The sequence below is a fragment of the Phoenix dactylifera genome, chromosome 15 (assembly GCF_051530095.1).
Source record: "Phoenix dactylifera cultivar Ajwa chromosome 15, Ajwa_hap1_PhDact_Kaust_v1.1, whole genome shotgun sequence".
NCBI classification, from domain to species: Eukaryota; Viridiplantae; Streptophyta; class Magnoliopsida; order Arecales; family Arecaceae; genus Phoenix; species Phoenix dactylifera.
This window is the reverse complement of record NC_143204.1, coordinates 2805270-2823218: the sequence shown is the minus strand read 5'-3', so window position 1 is coordinate 2823218 and position 17949 is coordinate 2805270. Positions and strand designations below refer to the sequence as shown.

Below are 17949 nucleotides of genomic sequence, written 5' to 3'. Positions count from 1 at the left end.
ATTTGAACTAGACAAGTCTTGCAGACCTGATTACCAATCATCCACTCCCGGCAGGGGTGCTAACATACAAATCATGCTCTAACGGCACACAAGGTTAGTCATATTTTTGCACAAATATCAATGACACAAGAAATGTGTAGCACCAGAATCAAACAGTATATAAGCATAAACAGAAGCAAGCCGTAGTGCACCTGACACCACAGTGTTGGATGCCTGAGCATCCTACTGAGTCAGGGCATAAATTCGACCCTGTGTGCGCGGTCTCCCCCCTGTCTGCTGCTCAGAAGAAGAAGCCTGAGCCAACTGAACTAGAGCAAGAGACGCTTGTACTTGTTGGATCCCTATAGCTTGGGGCCTCTGATCTGATTGTGATACTTGCCGACTGCGAGGGCACTCTGCTGTCTTATGACCCTGTTGGCCACATCTGAAATATGCGCCAGATAATCGTCTACAGAGTTCTGTCTTATGGGCACCTCCACATGCTTCACATTTAGACTGGTCCTGTTGAATAGTCTCTTTACAAGATCCCTGCTTTTCTGATTCTCCAGACCTATTACGAGATTTTGCTGTTCTACTAGAATTCTATCCACTATGAGTATCATCATCTCTGCTCCTCTTCTTTTGTATTCTATCTTTTGATTCTTGTGTTTCCTTACAGACAATTTTCATATTCTTGGCCCTATCTACAAGGTCATCATAGTTTGTTGAGTGCACCGCGGCCAAACCCCGACGTAAGTGAGGCTTCAATCCTTCTTCAAATCTCCTCATCCGGAACTCTGCATCTATGATGAGGGTGGGAGCTAACCAAGCTAACCTGTCAAACTCTACCTCATACTCATCCATGGTCATAGTTCCTTGAGACAGATTTAGAAATTCCCTCTCTAGCTCCCTAAGGCGACTTGAAGGGAAATACTTAGAGTAGAAGGCTGTGCGAAACCTCTAGCAGGTAACTGGCTCATGTTCGTATGCTAATGTGCGCTCCATTGACTGATAAGTGCTAAATAATACATAAATTAACCTCTTTCTCATAGCACTTATCATTATTTTAATACATATATTTTGTAAATTTAACCATAAAAAATATGTTACCCTCATCATTACATTTTAATAAATTAATTCGAGTTTGATTTAATTATTTATTAATTGAGCCTAATGAATGCAGGTCGAGTCAAACTCATTTGGGATGATCCTTGAGCCCAAATCGCATGCACCTCATGAATCAGATCCTCCCAACCAATTAGAGTCGATCCCAATTTTCATTTCTCCGCACGTGCCATCTCAAACAATTTATTTTCATGAATCCGAATAAGTCTCTCTCCTTCACTCCCACGTTCACAAACAGAGCCGAGATCCTCTTAGCTTCACGCTCGTCCTGGCCGATCGCATAGGATCCCCAGCATCCCATCTCCTCCCACGATGGGTGTTCCGCGATTCACTCCTATCCCGCGGCCCGCCAGGTTGCCATACTTCCCACGTCCACATTCTTCTCTGAATCTCCCAGCTTCTTCCGCTAGATCCTAACTCGGATAAGCCCGAATTAGCTCCATCCCCAGCCATGCTTATCTCCCATGGATAAGGTCCAAGCTCTTCCTCCTCATCTCCTCCGCATCCTCCCCAACATTCGAATTTCCTCCCAACCGCAACCAGCCATCGACAGCATCCCCAAACTCCCAAACATGGATCTCAGCCTTCCTTCTATCTCGGTTCATCCTTATCTTCCCGTTAACGTGTCTTCCGGCATCTCCTCTCAACCGTGAACATAATCCTCTGCATCTCGATCGTTCTATCTTCTCTGCATCTTTTCCAACTTCTGGATGAGAACCAGCCTATCCACGCTCACAAGTCCAGCCTTGCTTCCTTATCCCCTGCTTCGAAATAGAGTCCTAACATCCCAAACTTCCCAGCCATCTACCTTGTCTCACGTCCATGACTCTCTTCTTCCAGATCATCTCCAACTAAAAATCCTTCCTCCCAAACCAATCCAGCATCTCTCCGGATTAATCCCAGCCTCCGAGATCCTCTCAAACGCCCACGTCATGCATCATCCTGAAAGTGATTCCTAGGTTCTTCGGTATTAAGCATGCTGAATATTTTTTTTTTAAAATCATGGCTGAACCTGATCGGGTTGCCTATGTACCCCTTCATAACAGCGATAAAGCCATACGTAGTTCTTTTAAGTTTCAAAAACGCAGCGAAAAAATTGAATCAAACAATTTATTTCGTGCATGCTTACAAGATCAAATCTAGAAATCAGCACTGTAAGAACACATAGGATTATGCCGGAATCGTTTAAACAATTATACTAAAATATTTATGCATGATTAACTATCGGATCTAAAACTTAAGGACTCTATTCCAATTAATCTCCGAATATCTATCGAATGGATTCTGGAGATACCTCCGTGAGAAGCCCCAAAAAAGGATAAAACCTCGGAAAATCGGACCTAGATCTTGACACCATAATGAAAGATTAATGCTAGATTAATACCTTTTATGATGGATGAAACTTGTGGATCTGATCCTTGACTTCGCAGCCACGCACACGAATGGCCTCTACGAGAAGTACACGCGAAGTTCCTGAAGAGATCCAATCCTGCGGAAGTGCTAGCTTGCGCAGAATTTTTTGAGGCTGAAATTTGATCTTCCCAATGCTATCAACTTTTGATTCGCCTTCTTGGAAGAACTTGGAGGAAAGGTTTAGAGGGATTGAAGAGGACTTAGATCTGATCTAAAGACTCTTATCAGGGACCCCTAACACTAATGGCGTGAAGGACTTAGTCGAAGATCAAATGGCAAGTTGGAAGATGAACTAGTTTCTTCTTTCTTTCTTTTTTCTTTTCTTTTTTCCTTTTTCCTTTTTCTCTGTTTTTTTCTTGAATTCGGCCACCATCTGATAACCCCCTCTTATACTCTAACTCCACTCCTCTTCACATGCCAACAATCAGGATTTTGTGGAGTTAAGTTATATTTTGAATTCAAAATTCAAACATAGCTTCATGCGCCATCACATGATGAAGGATTGATCACATCCAAGCCCTTCATCATGTCGCCCATTCCCTCACTTCATTTCGAAATTTCTATGCCCACAATCAGATTAGAGGGTCACATGGTGATTTTGTGGTGATTAAATTCGAAATTCAACCTTAATTAGAAGTGAGATAAAGATAAGGATGACATATGTCATGAAGAGAGAGAATTTGATCTTATCTAATTTTTTTCATAAATTTATCTCTCCATGTCACCCCATCTGATTATGAAAGAGGTCCCAGATGTTGCCAAGTGTCCCATGGCACCATTAAATAAATTAAATTAATTTTTAATCATATTAAAAATCAATTTATGGCGTCATGCATGGATATGTGACAAGTGGATTTCAAGATCCGAATAGTTTCAGATCAAACCCATTTAATTTAATTAAATCCTAACAACTAGAATGATCCAATTACCATGGGTTGAACCTAATCCAATTAGGTCAATCCCTAATTAAGCACAAATTTAATCTAATTTAATTTGGTCAACCTAAGTCCTCTTGATTCAGACCTAATCCAATCGGGTCAAAAATTCTGATTGAGCCCAGAATTGAATCTAATTCAATTTGGCTCATCCTTAGTCTAATTACTCAATTCAATTGAGTTCATTAGCAATCTAATTACTAATTAATCCTCCAATAATTACTTTAATTATTTTATAAGATAATTTGCCAATCGAATTGACCAAATTATTCCTGAATGATTCTTAATCATTCATCAGCCTTCTTGATCAATTAGGAATCTTCTATGCGTGTGACCTCATAGGTTCAAACCTAAACCGGTAGTATAGGAACGACTTCCTACACTAATCGATGTGACCATCTAGCAATGGTATCTGACGTCCGGATAGGCCGAATATATGCGAAGCAAATATTATGGAACCTTGAACTATGGTTAATGTATAATTCAATCCCTTTGACTCCTAATGCCATGATGACTTAGAGCTCACTGTCAACTCTATAATTAGTACATGCATTATGTGATTAACTTTAGATATCCCGTGACTCCTCACTAGGATTACCCTGGCCAAGGTTTTTGCTAAATTAATCACAAGACATTATCTCCTATTTTCAGGAGGGGTCAATTCCATCTCGACTCACAACTGACTATGCAAGTATTTGACTGCACCTAGTGACCTTCTGTCACTGAATTAGAAATTCAGCTAGTCCGGTACCAACGTACAATGAGTTGCTTGCTAGTCATAGGTTGCGGTCTCAGGTTAGAGGGCCAAACTTATACCCATATCCACTCGAAACATCTATTGATAGTAGAGCGTTCCGGAATTGGTCAGGTTCAGTAAAATGTACTCCTACACTTCACCTGTGTGGCATACCAGTGTCTCCACACTCCTTGGTTAAGAGGATAACCAACATATATGTCACACAACGATCTAATCTCGATAATGTTGTCGTCCTTGTAACAACATATCATTTGGTCACGAACTAGTTTAAGGGCTCGAAGATAAATCCTCCTTTATTATTAATAAGTCCTAAGGACTTAATCATATAAGAGTTCATTTGAAGATGTAAAATGATGAATAATGCCAAAAAATACTTTATTGATTTGTCAATTCATTTACAAAATTCAATCATCAACATGCTAACGATTGACATTTAGGATACAATTTCCAACAACTTCCACTTAGCCTAAAGCCAATCGGCATAGTATTTAATACCTATCTTCGACTTGTGTTCGTTAAACTCTTTGATGCCGAGAACTTTGGTAAATGGATCAGCCAGATTTTCTTTTGTGTCGGTCTTCTGAAGATCAATATCACCTCGTTCGACGATCTCTCGAACCAAGTGGTAGCGATGTAGAATATGCTTGGTCCGCTGATGTGCTTTGGGTTCTCTTGCTTGAGCTATGGCTCTAGTATTGTCACAAAATATAGGGACTGGATCATCAATGGAGGGTGTCACTCCAAGCTCGGTAATGAACTTTCGCAACCATACAGCTTTCGTGGCGGCATCAGATGCTGTGATGTATTCTGCTTCACATGTAGAATTTGTCACTGTATGCTGCTTGGAACTCTTCTAGCAGATGGCCCCACCCTTAAGAGTGAAGATACATCCTGACACGCTCTTGCTATCATTTTAATCTGACAGAAAACTTGAATTGGTATATCCCTCAAGTTTTAAGTCAGAATCACCACAAACAAGCCACTGGTCTTTAGTATTTCTCAAATACTTAAGGATGGTTTTTATAACCTTCCAGTGGTTGCTACCTAGATCAGACTGGTATCTGCTCACTACTTCTAGTGAGTATGCCACGTCTGGTCTAGTACATGTCATGGCATCTATTATAGCTCCCACTGTCGAAGCATATGAAATTCTATCCATACTCTCTCTTTCTTGAGGGGTTGTCGAACAATCCCTTTTAGATATGTTAATTTCATGGCCCATCGGAAGATAGCCTTTCTTGGAATTAATCATACTGAACCTCTTCAGTATAGTATCAATGTATGTGGATTGGAATAATCTAAGCAATCTTCTAGATCTATCTCTATAGATCTTCATCCCTAGGATGTAAGATGCTTCTTCCAAATCCTTCATGACAAATTGAGATGATAGCCAAACTTTTATTCCTTGTAACGCAGAAATGTCATTCCCGATTAAAAGAATGTTATCCACATACAAAATAAGAAATATGATAACTGAACCATTTGCCCATTTATAAATGCAAGGTTCCTCTTCATTCTTAATGAAGCCATATGATTTGATCACCTTATCAAATCGTATGTTCCAACTCCGTGAAGCTTGCTTTAATCCATAAATAGATTTTTGAAGCTTGCACACCTTAGACTCTTCTGCAGATATAAAACCTTCAGATTGCATTATATACATCTCCTCTTCTAAATCTCCATTTAGAAAAGCGGTTTTAACATCCATCTGTCAAATTTCATAATCTAAGTGTGCTGCTATCACAAGCATAATCCGAATGGATTTGAGCATTGCCATAGGAGAAAACATCTCATCACAGTCAATACTATAATGCTGACGATATCCTTTTGCAACCAGACGGGCTTTATAGGTTTCCACCTTTCCGTCTGCATCCCGTTTTCTTTTGAAAATCCACTTACACCCTATGGGTTTAATCCCTTCAGGTGAGTCAACTAATGTTCATACATCATTGACCTTCATGAATTCCATTTCGGATTGCATGGCTCCAAGCCATGCATCAGAGTCATGCCTCTGCATAGCATCCAAGTCATCATTTTCATCAAGTTCGACAGGATCCCCATCCTGGACCAAGAAACCATAGTATCTATCCGGCTGACGTGGTACTCTACCTGATCGCCTCAATGGTACATCTAAGATGGGTTCTGGATCTAATGTAATCAAATCCGACTCATTTGGTTTAATGGATGGCGTCGGATCTTCTACATGTTGAACTTTTCTAAGCTCAATTTTAGAGCTTTTAGTTCCTTCACTAAGGAATTCTTTCTCTAAAAAATAGTTCTATTGCTTACGAACAACTTTTGTTCTTCAGCAAAGTAGAAGTAATACCCTTTAGTTTCTTTAGGGTAACTAACAAAGAAACATCTGTCAGACTTGGGTTCAAGTTTGTCTATTTTCAAACATTTGACATACGCCAAACACCGCCAAATCCTAAGGTGAGAAAGCATCGGCTTACATCCAGTCCATATCTCATGTGGTGTTTTTGATAAGTGCTAAATAATGCATGAATTAATATCTTTCTCCTAGCACTTATCATTATTTTTAATTCACATATTTTATAAATTTAACCAAGAAAATGTGTTACCTTCATCATTGCATTTGTATAAATTATTAAAGGTAATTCAAGTTTTACTTATTTATTTACTGATTAAGCTTAATGTATGCAGATTGAGTCAAGCTTAATTAGGTAAAGCCTAAACTGACACTGCATCATTTCACAATTTTACATCCTTCAGAGTCGACTTCAAGAACTTTTCTCCAAAACCCAGTACTTTCCATTAATTCCTAACTCTTCACAAGTTCACCTAAATTTCTTCCCACTCGTTCCAACTCTTTTTTCACATGATCCAATTCCTCAAATCTCTTCAGTTATTTGTCTCTTAGATCTCAAAGCATACCATCTATCGTCGCACGGATCCCAAAGCTCATCCCATATCCTCCAATTCACACATCATCCCTCACGCCCGTGTTTATCTTCCACGTCATCCTTTTCCTCCCCTGTTTTAGCTTCAAAACAGAGTCCCATGATTCACGGGATGAACCCAAATCTCAGCATTCCATCCAGCCGCTTGCATCCTTATCCCTTCTTCGGAACAAATCCCAGCATCCCCTGCTCCGCTAGATCTCAACCAAGATAGAGCCAAAACCGAATTTCCCAGCATCTCCCAGCTCACTTCATCATCTTCTTCCCAACGAAAGGATCAACATCCTAGCCGTATCCACCGTTCGCAAGCAACTGTACGCGTCTTCTTCGCATCCAGCATCATCTTCTCAGCTCACGCGTCTTCCCCGCATGCATCCCATCGTCTCTTCATCTCCACCGCATTGAAGCAATTCGGATTATCTCCAAACATCCGCAGCCAATCCCGTTCGTGAATCAAGCATCACATTCCGTGTCTCCACCTCCTAAGCTTCCACGAATCACGGACGAGTTCGCACGTTTTCTTCCCCTGTTCCGAAACAGAGCCACAATCCTCTCAACTTCCCACCGTCCGCATGGATCCAGGTCCCATCTCCTCCTGCATCCGGATACTCCGCGATCCACCCCTATCTCGTGGCCAGCCAGATGAGCATCCCAGACTTCACGGAAACAGCCCCTGCTCCGTGTGCCTTTCCCAACCTCCGGATGAGAGCAAGCAGCTGTCTTCCACGTGTTCGTCTTCCCATCGTGATCTTCACGACCGCAGATCCAGCTAATCAAGCCAAGCATCCTCCCGATTGCTTCCAACCTTCCATTATTTACGGGATGAATTCCAGCTCCCAACAACATCGCACATCTCCTCTGCGGCCAGCCAGGATTCCGAACTGCCCGTGAGGATCAGATCAAGCAACCTGTGCTTCCAGCGCCCAAATCAAATCTTCTACGCGTCTCGCCTGTTGCCGTTCCTCCACCCTTATCTCTTCACTCGGGAAGCTTATCCTCTGCACAAAGAATAGGGAGGCTATAAAAGGAGGAGAGTTCTCCTTGGGATTTCATTCCTTCTTCCCCAACTGGGGGCTGCTCCATCAAGCTTGGTTTCGAGGCCGAAGCTCTTCGGAGGCGGAGTCCCACGGGAAACAGAGGAGGGAGATAAGTTTGGGTCTTTTTGGTAATGCCTTCTCAAAAGAAAAAATAATGAATTGCTAGAGAAGAAAGGAGAGATCTAGGGAAGGGAGGAAGAAAAGAAGAAATGGGAGCCCGCTGCTGTGCCACTGCTGCTGTCGCCCGCGACTCCATGGAAGGCTGATCTCCTCTCTAGGGCCAGATGCAGCCCTAACAAAGGGCTAAGGGTTTTATATTTTTGATTTTTATTCTTGGAGTTGTATAAACTTTATTTTGCTCTTAATGAATATTTTATTTCATCTCATATTTAATTTCTGTGATTTTAAATATGACGTTTATACAACTGTTCTTCATGATCCCTAAGTAAATAGTCATGCTTAAGGAAGATGCAGTGTCCTGCCACATTAGTTTAGGGTAGACATTTCATGCTAACTGAAGATGGATTATTTCCAAATTGCTTTTGTGAATTTCTATTTAAATGCTTATTACGCTTGTAGCCAATTTGCATGTTAATCCAAGAATAAATTAAAATACAATTAATCCTTGTTTCGATGTTAGTGGTGAATTTCTTGCCCTAGGTTTCCTCAAACTGATAACATTTTAATTGCATTTTTTATTAAATTTCTTAGTTAATTTTCTTCACAAACTCTTCCTTTTAAATATTTTTATTTTAAGAAAATAACTGTATCCTAATCCCCGTGGATCGATACCCGTAATCACTATCCTACCAGATACGTGCTATTGCATGGTTTTTAAAGTTGACTATCAATTTTTGGCGCCGTTGCCGAGGATTGTTAGTATAATTATTTTTCTTTTCATAAAAAAAACTTTTTGAAAAAAATATATACATATATATCTAAAATAAAATAAAAATATTTTCTATTTTTTTTACTTCCCTTATCTCTTTCTCCCTTACTAATTTTTGATTTTTCTGTTGGTATTATTTGATCAGAAATCGAAGAGGAAATTTAGGACGATCAAAAAGAAAACTGCTGGAAAAGGAATGCTGTAGAGGTTTGCCTAAAAAATAAAAAAATTGCTGAAAAAATTTTCTTTGGTAACCTCTAAACCTTTCTTATTTAAATTGATTCCCAATTTGCTTGAAATTTTGTGGTGATTGTTTGATTTTAATTTTACCAAAAGTGTGAATGCATGCTTGATACACGTACACCAATTAAACCGCACATAGTAAGAAAAATCATCCTAACAAGATAAGAACTGGATTTCATCACCAGATTCTTGCCCAAGTTAGGTGAATCAATTCTCACATAGCTATCACTTTAATTAAAATCAATTAGACGTTGGCCCCTAGGGACATTCGAGCACAATAGGATGAAGATCACCGAAAGTTGCACCAATTTTGCTCTGTGGCTCAGTTGATGTCTAGGCAAGCTTTGTCCCTTTAAGGGAGATACTTCATCTGTTCAAGGTAAGTGGTTTTTAAGTGGGACCTTTGCGATCGCATCGTGACCCTCCCACTTACCTGGGAGCTTACCTGGTCAATTCAGTTCATTAGACCAGTTAGGAGCTGTCTAGTGATTTTAGGGTAAACACAATGATTTGATGTGTTTTGTTTTAATGCATGCTTGACTGCACTAGAAAAGTATTAGTGTATGCTAGGGTGTCGTTCCAAATCTTCTGAATTAGTACCTTTTGATTCTGAGATAGAGCATTCTATTAGGGCCCTTCGAGCTGAAATCCGTACCTATAGAACCATAGGATCTACACCACCTGTCGAGATGGCTGAAGAACAACCCAAGCTGTTAAAGAAGTACTTCACTCCTTCCATTTATACCTCTCCATCTTGTATTCGATTACCTGATACCACTGCTGCTGTACAGTTTGAGATTAAGTCTAGTGTCATCCAAATGCTTCCCTCTTTTTATGGACTCAACAATGAAGACCCATATAAACATTTAGATGAGTTTCTTAAGATCTGCACCACTGTCAAAATTCAGAACTTCACTGATGATGCTCTGAAACTTAGGCTATTTCCTTTTTCTCTTAAGGATAGAGCTAAGCAGTGGCTCCATTCATTAGAAGCCAATTCCATTCTTTCATGGGCTCAAATGCAACATGAATTTCTAAAAAAATATTTTTTCATAGAAAGAACGAACCAATTTAGGCGTGCTATCACGAGCTTCTCCCTATCTGACGGGGAAGATTTTCATGAAACTTGGAAAAAATTTAGAGATTTACTCCGAAAATGCCCGCATCATCAAATACCCAAATGGCAACTAGTGCAATGCTTTTATGACGGGTTGTCTGAACGAAATTGTCAAATGATTGATGCTTCTTGTGGGAAAACTTTCATGCTTAAGAGTGAGCATGAGGCATGGCAGTTGTTTGAAAACCTTAATGAAAATTTCCTCCACCATGCCTCCTCCGCTCGTCAAGCACCCCCGAGTTCTCAAAGAAAAGGGACCATATATGAAGTTAGCTAGTCCATAGGTCTATCTGACAAAGTAGATGCACTATCCCGCAAGTTGGACCAGCTAATGTCTAGAGAATAGCTTCCAAACTTTCCTCAAGCACAAGTTTGTGCTCTTTGTTCTAGCCCATCTCACCATATTCATGAATGCCCTTTGATGAGAGCACAAAAGTGCGATCTACACATCACTTAAATTAGCATTATTGCTAACAAATAATGATAACAGTGCTGCATTAATATTTTATTTTTGTGGGGTGCAGGTGATCGTAAATCAAAGTTAAAATGCGCATTGAGCCTGAAAGATGCATCACTGTAAGTGACCAGCCAAACGTTCTGGATTGTTTCCCAGTCGCAACCATCCAGCACATCTCCCGCGTCCCAGTTCACAGCAGAGTCCAGATCTTCCCTTCCACATCTCGTGGCGATTCCCCCGCGTTCCAAGCCCTGCTACCAGCGTCCCAGGTTCATCACCCGTGGTCTCAAAGCCACGCATCCCAGCTCCCGTCCGAGTTCATCTCCTAGCCTCCCAAGCTTCAAGCTCCAGCACATCACCCGAGATCCCAGCTTCTGTTATCAGCTCCCAGGATCCGTGTGAAATTTTCAGCCGATCGTGAAGAATCCTCTCAAGCTCCCAGCGTGCGACCCATCATCCCGGTTCACAGCGTCCCAGCTCCAGCTTCGGTTCACAGCGCCTCCCAGTTTCCGTGATCTCAGCGCCAGCATCCCACGTATCTTCTCCATATTCATCTCCTATGCATCCAGCTTCTCCCAGACTAGGTGCAGCCACATCCCGCGTCCGTGAGCCAACGTCTGCAACCTCCTGCGAAGCTTCTCCCAGATTCCGCCTCATCCGCAGTTCACACCATCGGCCACGTCCGTGATCCTAGCTCCAAACCTCCATCCGAATCCCAGCATTTCCGCATCCCATGGCGATTGCAATCTTCCGGAATATCAGCTCGCTTCCGAGTCCACACGCATTCCAACCGATCCCAAGTGTTCAAGCCCCAAGCTTCCACGTTCACAGAGGATCTCAGCTGCCTCCTGCGATCAGCCTTCCTCCCTTACCGAAGATCCCAGCTTCTGTGAAGCTTCCTTGCATGCCACGTTCGCGGCCAGCCAGCATCCAAATCTCAGATTGCCGCAACCAAAGATCCCGCAATCACAACCTCTCCGCGTCCGGGATACTCGGCAGCCAGCATGAGAGGAGCATCCCGTGTGATCAGGGAGTCCATCGAGTCATCAAGTGGTATAAAGGATCCTCATTCGGAAAAACGGGGGGGGGGTGTCCCTATTGAAAAGAAAAAAAATAGAGAAGGGAAACAGGGGAGGCCCTGTTTCCGAAAATAAAAGGAAAAAAAAAAGAAAGAAAGAAAATGAAAGGGGGATTAAAGTTTTTAATGGAAGGCTAAAGTCCTAGGAAGGGTGATGGAGGAACCTTTGATGTATTTCTCTTTGAAGTAAATTCTAAACTTTTGCTTTCAATGATTTATATTTATTGATATGTTCTTGATCCATGCGTAGTTATTTCATAGATAGATCTTTAATGGATTATGATTATTGATATATGGATTGCTTTAGTATTTGATTCGTCATAGACGTAGAAAGCACGATGAATGCTTAGAAATTGAGTTCATATGTTCATGAAACATATACCATGATTAGATCTATCCTACATTTAATCTTTAATCAAGAACCATAGAGTATTATTCCTTGGATCCAATATCATCAAGGGGGATTCCAGATCCCTACCATTTTTATTTCATTGAATTTTGTTTATTATTCTTTGCATTTAATTTTTGAAAATCAAAACATCATTTTAATCCACAAATTTATTGAATTGATTAATCTGAAATTATACTAAATAATATCATATATATTTCGTTCCCTGAGGATTCGACCTCGGACTCCCGAGAAATTTACTACTTGTGCGATTCTCCTGCACTTGGGAGAACAATTTTATTTTTGCATCAAGTTTTTGGCGCCGTTGCCGGAGAACCGCTGATTTATTAGTATAATTTTAGAGTTAATTTTTAGTTGATTTGTTAGTATTTTTCTTTTGAAAAAAAAAATCTTTATTGCTGTTTTTTTATTTCCTGCATAGTCTGCATCAAACTCTGATATCAAAGAAATTAACCGTCTGATTGAACTCAAATTTAGTTGTCAGATGCAGGACCTGTGTTTCTTTCATCTGAATGGTCTGATTGACATTCTGAAACTTTTAAGACCATTATATTAATACGAAACTTTACTGCTTTCTGTTTTGAATTTTCTGCACTTAATTGTTTTAGAATCAGAATTTTATTGTTATCATATCTCATTAACCCGTGTTGCTAATTAAAAATTAAATTAAAAAAATAGAAAACCTAAAATTTCAAATTCAAATTTCAGAATTCAAGTTTCAAACTTCAACTCATAAAATTTTAAAAAAAAAATAAATAATTTGCTTGATCACTTATTCAATGAAATTTAATGTCATGTCATAAAACATTAAAAAAAAAAAATCTCTTGATTGTTGCATATAGTATATGGCATCAGCATAAAATACTCTAAGGGCTGAACCCATTTAAAAAGATAAGGTCGGGATTTCATCACTCGTCCTTAGCCCAAAAATCACCCCATTGCATAAATATCCTAAGCTTAACTAAAATCAACTAGACGTTGGCCCCTAAGGACATTCGAGCTCAATAGGATGAAGACCACCGAAAGTTGCACCAATTTCGCTCTGTGGCTTAGTTAATGTCTAGGCAAGCTTTGTCCCTATAAGGGAGACAGTTCATCTGTTCGAGGCAAGTGGGTTTTAAGTGGGACCTTTGCGAACGCATCGTGACCCCTCCACTTACCTGGGAGCTTACCTGGTCAACTCGGTTCATTAGACCGGATTGGAGGCTTAGGTGCCCTCTTCAAACCAGTTAGGAGCTGTCTAGAAATTTAGGAAAAACATTAGAAATTGAGGTGTAATGTTTAGTTGCATGTTTGATTGTGAATAGATTTTTGTTTTAGGGTGTAGTTTTAGGGTATCTTTAGTTGGTACTTACATTTATATTTATTTTTTTAAAAAAAATATATAAAAAAAATTAATTAAAAAAAATAATTAAATTTTGTATGCTAGGTTGGAATAGGGACGACACCGGTCGATTAAGTCGCACAACTTTAGATCATCCCTTAGGACACATCCTTGAAATTCCTTTGCAGTATCTCACACCTTGTGAGATGGCAAATTTTCCTGATGATATAGGAAGTCACCATGGTGATGAAGGTAGACCCCCAGTTATGACACTTCGACAATACTTACATCCCACTAGGACTAGTCAACCTTCATGCATGATTATTCCTGAAAATGTAGGACACTTTGAAATCAAACCAGGAGTAATTCAATTGCTGCCAAAGTATCATGGAATGGAATCCGAGAACCCTTATCTTCACCTTAAGGATTTTGAGGAAATTAGCATCACATTTAGAGTGCCAAATGTATCGGAAGATGTCCTTAAATTAACCTTGTTTCCTTTTTCCTTGAAGGATAAAGCCAAAACATGGCTGAACTCCTTGAGACCAAGATCGTTAGGAACATGGCATGATATGCAAAGAGAATTCTTAAAAAAGTTCTTTCCCGCACAAAGGACTAATTTTTTGAAAAGGCACATTAGTAATTTCCAACAAAAAGACCATGAAACATTTTATGAATGCTGGGAGAGATTTAAAGATTTGCTTCTCTCTTGTCCTCATCATGGGTTTGAAACATGGAGAACCATTAGTTTCTTTTACGAAGGGTTGTCCCCACAGTTGAAACAATTTATAGAGACTATGTGCAATGGTCTATTTCTGGAAAAGCAACCCGATGAGGCATGGGACTATTTAGACTCTCTCGCAGAGACTGCACAATTATGGGATACAGGGGATAGAGTGAATAAACCTTTGCCTAAGACTACTAGCATTCCACACGGGGGCCTTTACAACCTTAATACTCAGGATGATATTCAAGCTAAAATGGCAGCCCTTACTAGGAAGGTAGAGGAAATTGAACTTAGAAGGATTGAACCTGTCAAGACCGTAGAATATAACAGCGAGTGTTGTAGGATTTACGAGATGCCTGGCCATCTCATCACTGATTGCCCCACAATACCCGCATTTAAAGAAGTCTTGCACGATCAGGCCAATGTTATGAATACCTATCAAAAATCTTTCAATAATCCTTTTTCGGGTACTTATAACCCTGGTTGGAAGAACCATCCAAATTTCAGGTGGAGGAATGACCAACCTCAACAAGTATATAACCCAACTCCTCCACCTCCGCAACCTCATTATGCACACGCACCCCCTCAAAAATCCAGTCTCGAAGAAACTTTGCAATCTTTCATGCAAGGCCAAGCTAAAATCAATGATGAATTAAGAAATCAACTGACAATGCTGACCACTGCTTTAAGTGCTCAAGAGAAAGGTAAGCTACCAGCTCAACCACAACCTAATCCTCAAGTCTACGGCAGTAGCAATGCATCATCTTCAACTTCGCATAAAGAGCAAGCAAAGAGTATAATAACTTTGCGAAGTGGAAAAGTTATTGACCGACCAGTCCCAGAACAAACTCAAGCCATACCTGATTCTGACCCTTTAAAGACAAAAGAAAAGGATAATGAAGAAACTGAAGCACCAACATCTACTGAAAAAATTGAATGTCCTTTTCCTGCACCATTTCCACAAAGATTAAAGCCCTTGCAAAAGCTTGAACCAAACTCTGAAATTCTTGAGCTTTTTAAGCAAGTAAAAATCAATATACCTCTTCTTGATGCAATAAAACAAGTGCCTTCCTATGCAAAATTTTTAAAAGATTTGTGCACTGTCAAGCGTCGTTTAAATGTCAAGAAGAAGGCATTTCTGGCTGAAAATGTGAGTGCAATTTTACAGCATAACATTCTTCCTAAATATAAGGATCCAGGTTGCCCAACTATCTCGTGCATCATTGGCAATTTTAGGATTGAGCGAGCATTGCTAGATTTAGGAGCGAGTGTGAACTTGTTGCCATATACGGTATATGAGCAACTCGGTTTGGGTGAGTTGAAGCCAACAACTGTGACCTTACAATTAGCTGACAGGTCAGTGAAGGTTCCTAGAGGGATTATCGAAGATGTGTTGGTCCAAGTAGACAAGTTCTATTTTTCTGTTGATTTTATCGTACTGGACACACATCCGGCTTCCAATTCACCATCTCAGATTCCGGTCATCTTAGGACGTCCATTCCTTGCAACTTCTAATGCATTGATCAATTGTAGGAATGGTGTCATGAAGCTTTCTTTTGGCAATATGACCTTGGAACTGAACGTCTTTAGTATAGGTAAACAACCCAGTGATCATGAAGAAAGTAAAGAAGTTGAATGGGTTGAAACAATTGCGGAAGAATATTTGTTAAAAGAAACATTTACTGAATCGGCCGACAATGGTTTAATAGATTGGTGTTCTGAAGGTACTGCTGATGATGTGGTCCCACCTGTTTTAGATAATTCGGATGTTATGATGGTCAATGGGTGGAGACCGAGAATAGAGGAATTTGAACAGTTGCCATCTCGAGAAGCAAAGATAGTACCATCCCATGAACAAACACCTAAGCTCGAGTTGAAACCTTTACCGAAGGAACTCAAGTATGCCTTTCTTGGATCCGATGACACATTTCCTATAATCATCTCATCTGATCTGGATCATGCCCAAGAAAGAAAATTACTTGATGTTCTAAAGAATCATAAGGGAGCTTTAGGACGGTCTATTGCCGACTTGAAGGGGATTAGCCCTTTAATTTGCACGCACCGGATATATTTGGAGGACAATGCCAAAACCACAAGGCAAATGCAACGTAGGTTGAATCCTACGATGAGAGATGTGGTTAAAGCAGAAGTCCTCAAGTTGCTTGACGTGGGTATTATTTACCCAATTTCCGATAGCAAGTGGGTGAGTCCTACTCAAGTCGTGCCCAAGAAAACAAGTCTGACGGTAGTCAAAAATGATCAGGGCGAACTAGTTCCAACTCGTGTTCCGACGAGTTGGCGCATGTGTATTGACTACCAAAAATTGAATTTGGTTACTAGGAAAGATCACTTTCCCCTACCCTTCCTAGACCAAGTTTTGGAAAGAGTTGCAGGACACAAATTCTATTGTTTTCTCGATGGCTATTCCGGGTACTACCAAATAGAAATTTCACCTGAGGATCAAGAGAAGACTACCTTCACTTGTCCTTTTGGCACATTCGCTTTTCGTCGGATGCCATTCGGGTTGTGTAATGCACCTGCAACATTCCAAAGGTGTATGCTCAGCATTTTTGAAAAAATGAACGAGAAATTTTTAGAAGTGTTTATGGATGATTTCTCTATTTTTGGCAATTCATTTGATGATTGCCTGTCACATTTACAAGCAGTCTTAGCTCGATGCATGGAAAAGAATCTGATACTGAATTGGGAGAAATGCCACTTCATGGTGCCAAAGGGAATTGTCCTAGGACATATTGTTTCATCGAAGGGCATGGAAGTTGATAGAGCTAAGATTGATTTAATCGCCAAGCTACCTGCACCCAAGACAGTTAGAGATGTTAGATCATTTTTGGGTCATGCCGGATTTTATAGGAGGTTCATCAAGGACTTTAGTGTCATAGCCCGACCATTATGTAACCTCCTATCCCTTGATACACCGTTCAATTGGACCGAAACCTGCCAAGAGGCATTCGAAAAGTTGAAGGCTATGCTTAGCACTGCACCCATCGTGCGACCACCTGATTGGTCGTTACTTTTTGAGATCATGTGCAATGCTAGTGACTATGCGATAGGAGCTGTCCTAGGACAATGCAAGGATAATAAGCCATATGTCATCTACTATGCAAGCAAAACCTTAAATGATGCTCAAATGAATTACACCACCACCGAGAAGGAATTGCTTGTAGTAGTATTTGCATTAGATAAATTTCGCTCTTATATCCTTGGTGCTCCTATTGTTATCTTTACAGATCATGCAGCGCTAAAATATTTATTGGATAAGAAAGATGCGAAACCACGCTTAATACGATGGATACTTCTACTCCAGGAATTTGACATCACTATCAAAGATAAAAAGGGAGTAGAGAATATGGTTGCTGACTATTTATCATGGCTAGTTGTTCATGATTTGGTGCCACAGTTGCCCATCAAGGACTCGTTCCCTGAAGAGCAATTGTTTACACTTTCTACTATGCCATGGTATGCTGATATTGTAAACTTTCTTATCATGAACCGGATGCCGGGGCATTGGGGATCGAAT

General features: G+C 40.3%; 1 pseudogene; it reads right to left on the bottom strand.

Moving 5' to 3' along the window:
• Window positions 1–14313: 14313 nt before the first annotated feature.
• Window positions 14314–14411, bottom strand: LOC120106380 (small nucleolar RNA R71; annotated as a pseudogene).
• Window positions 14412–17949: the final 3538 nt, after the last annotated feature.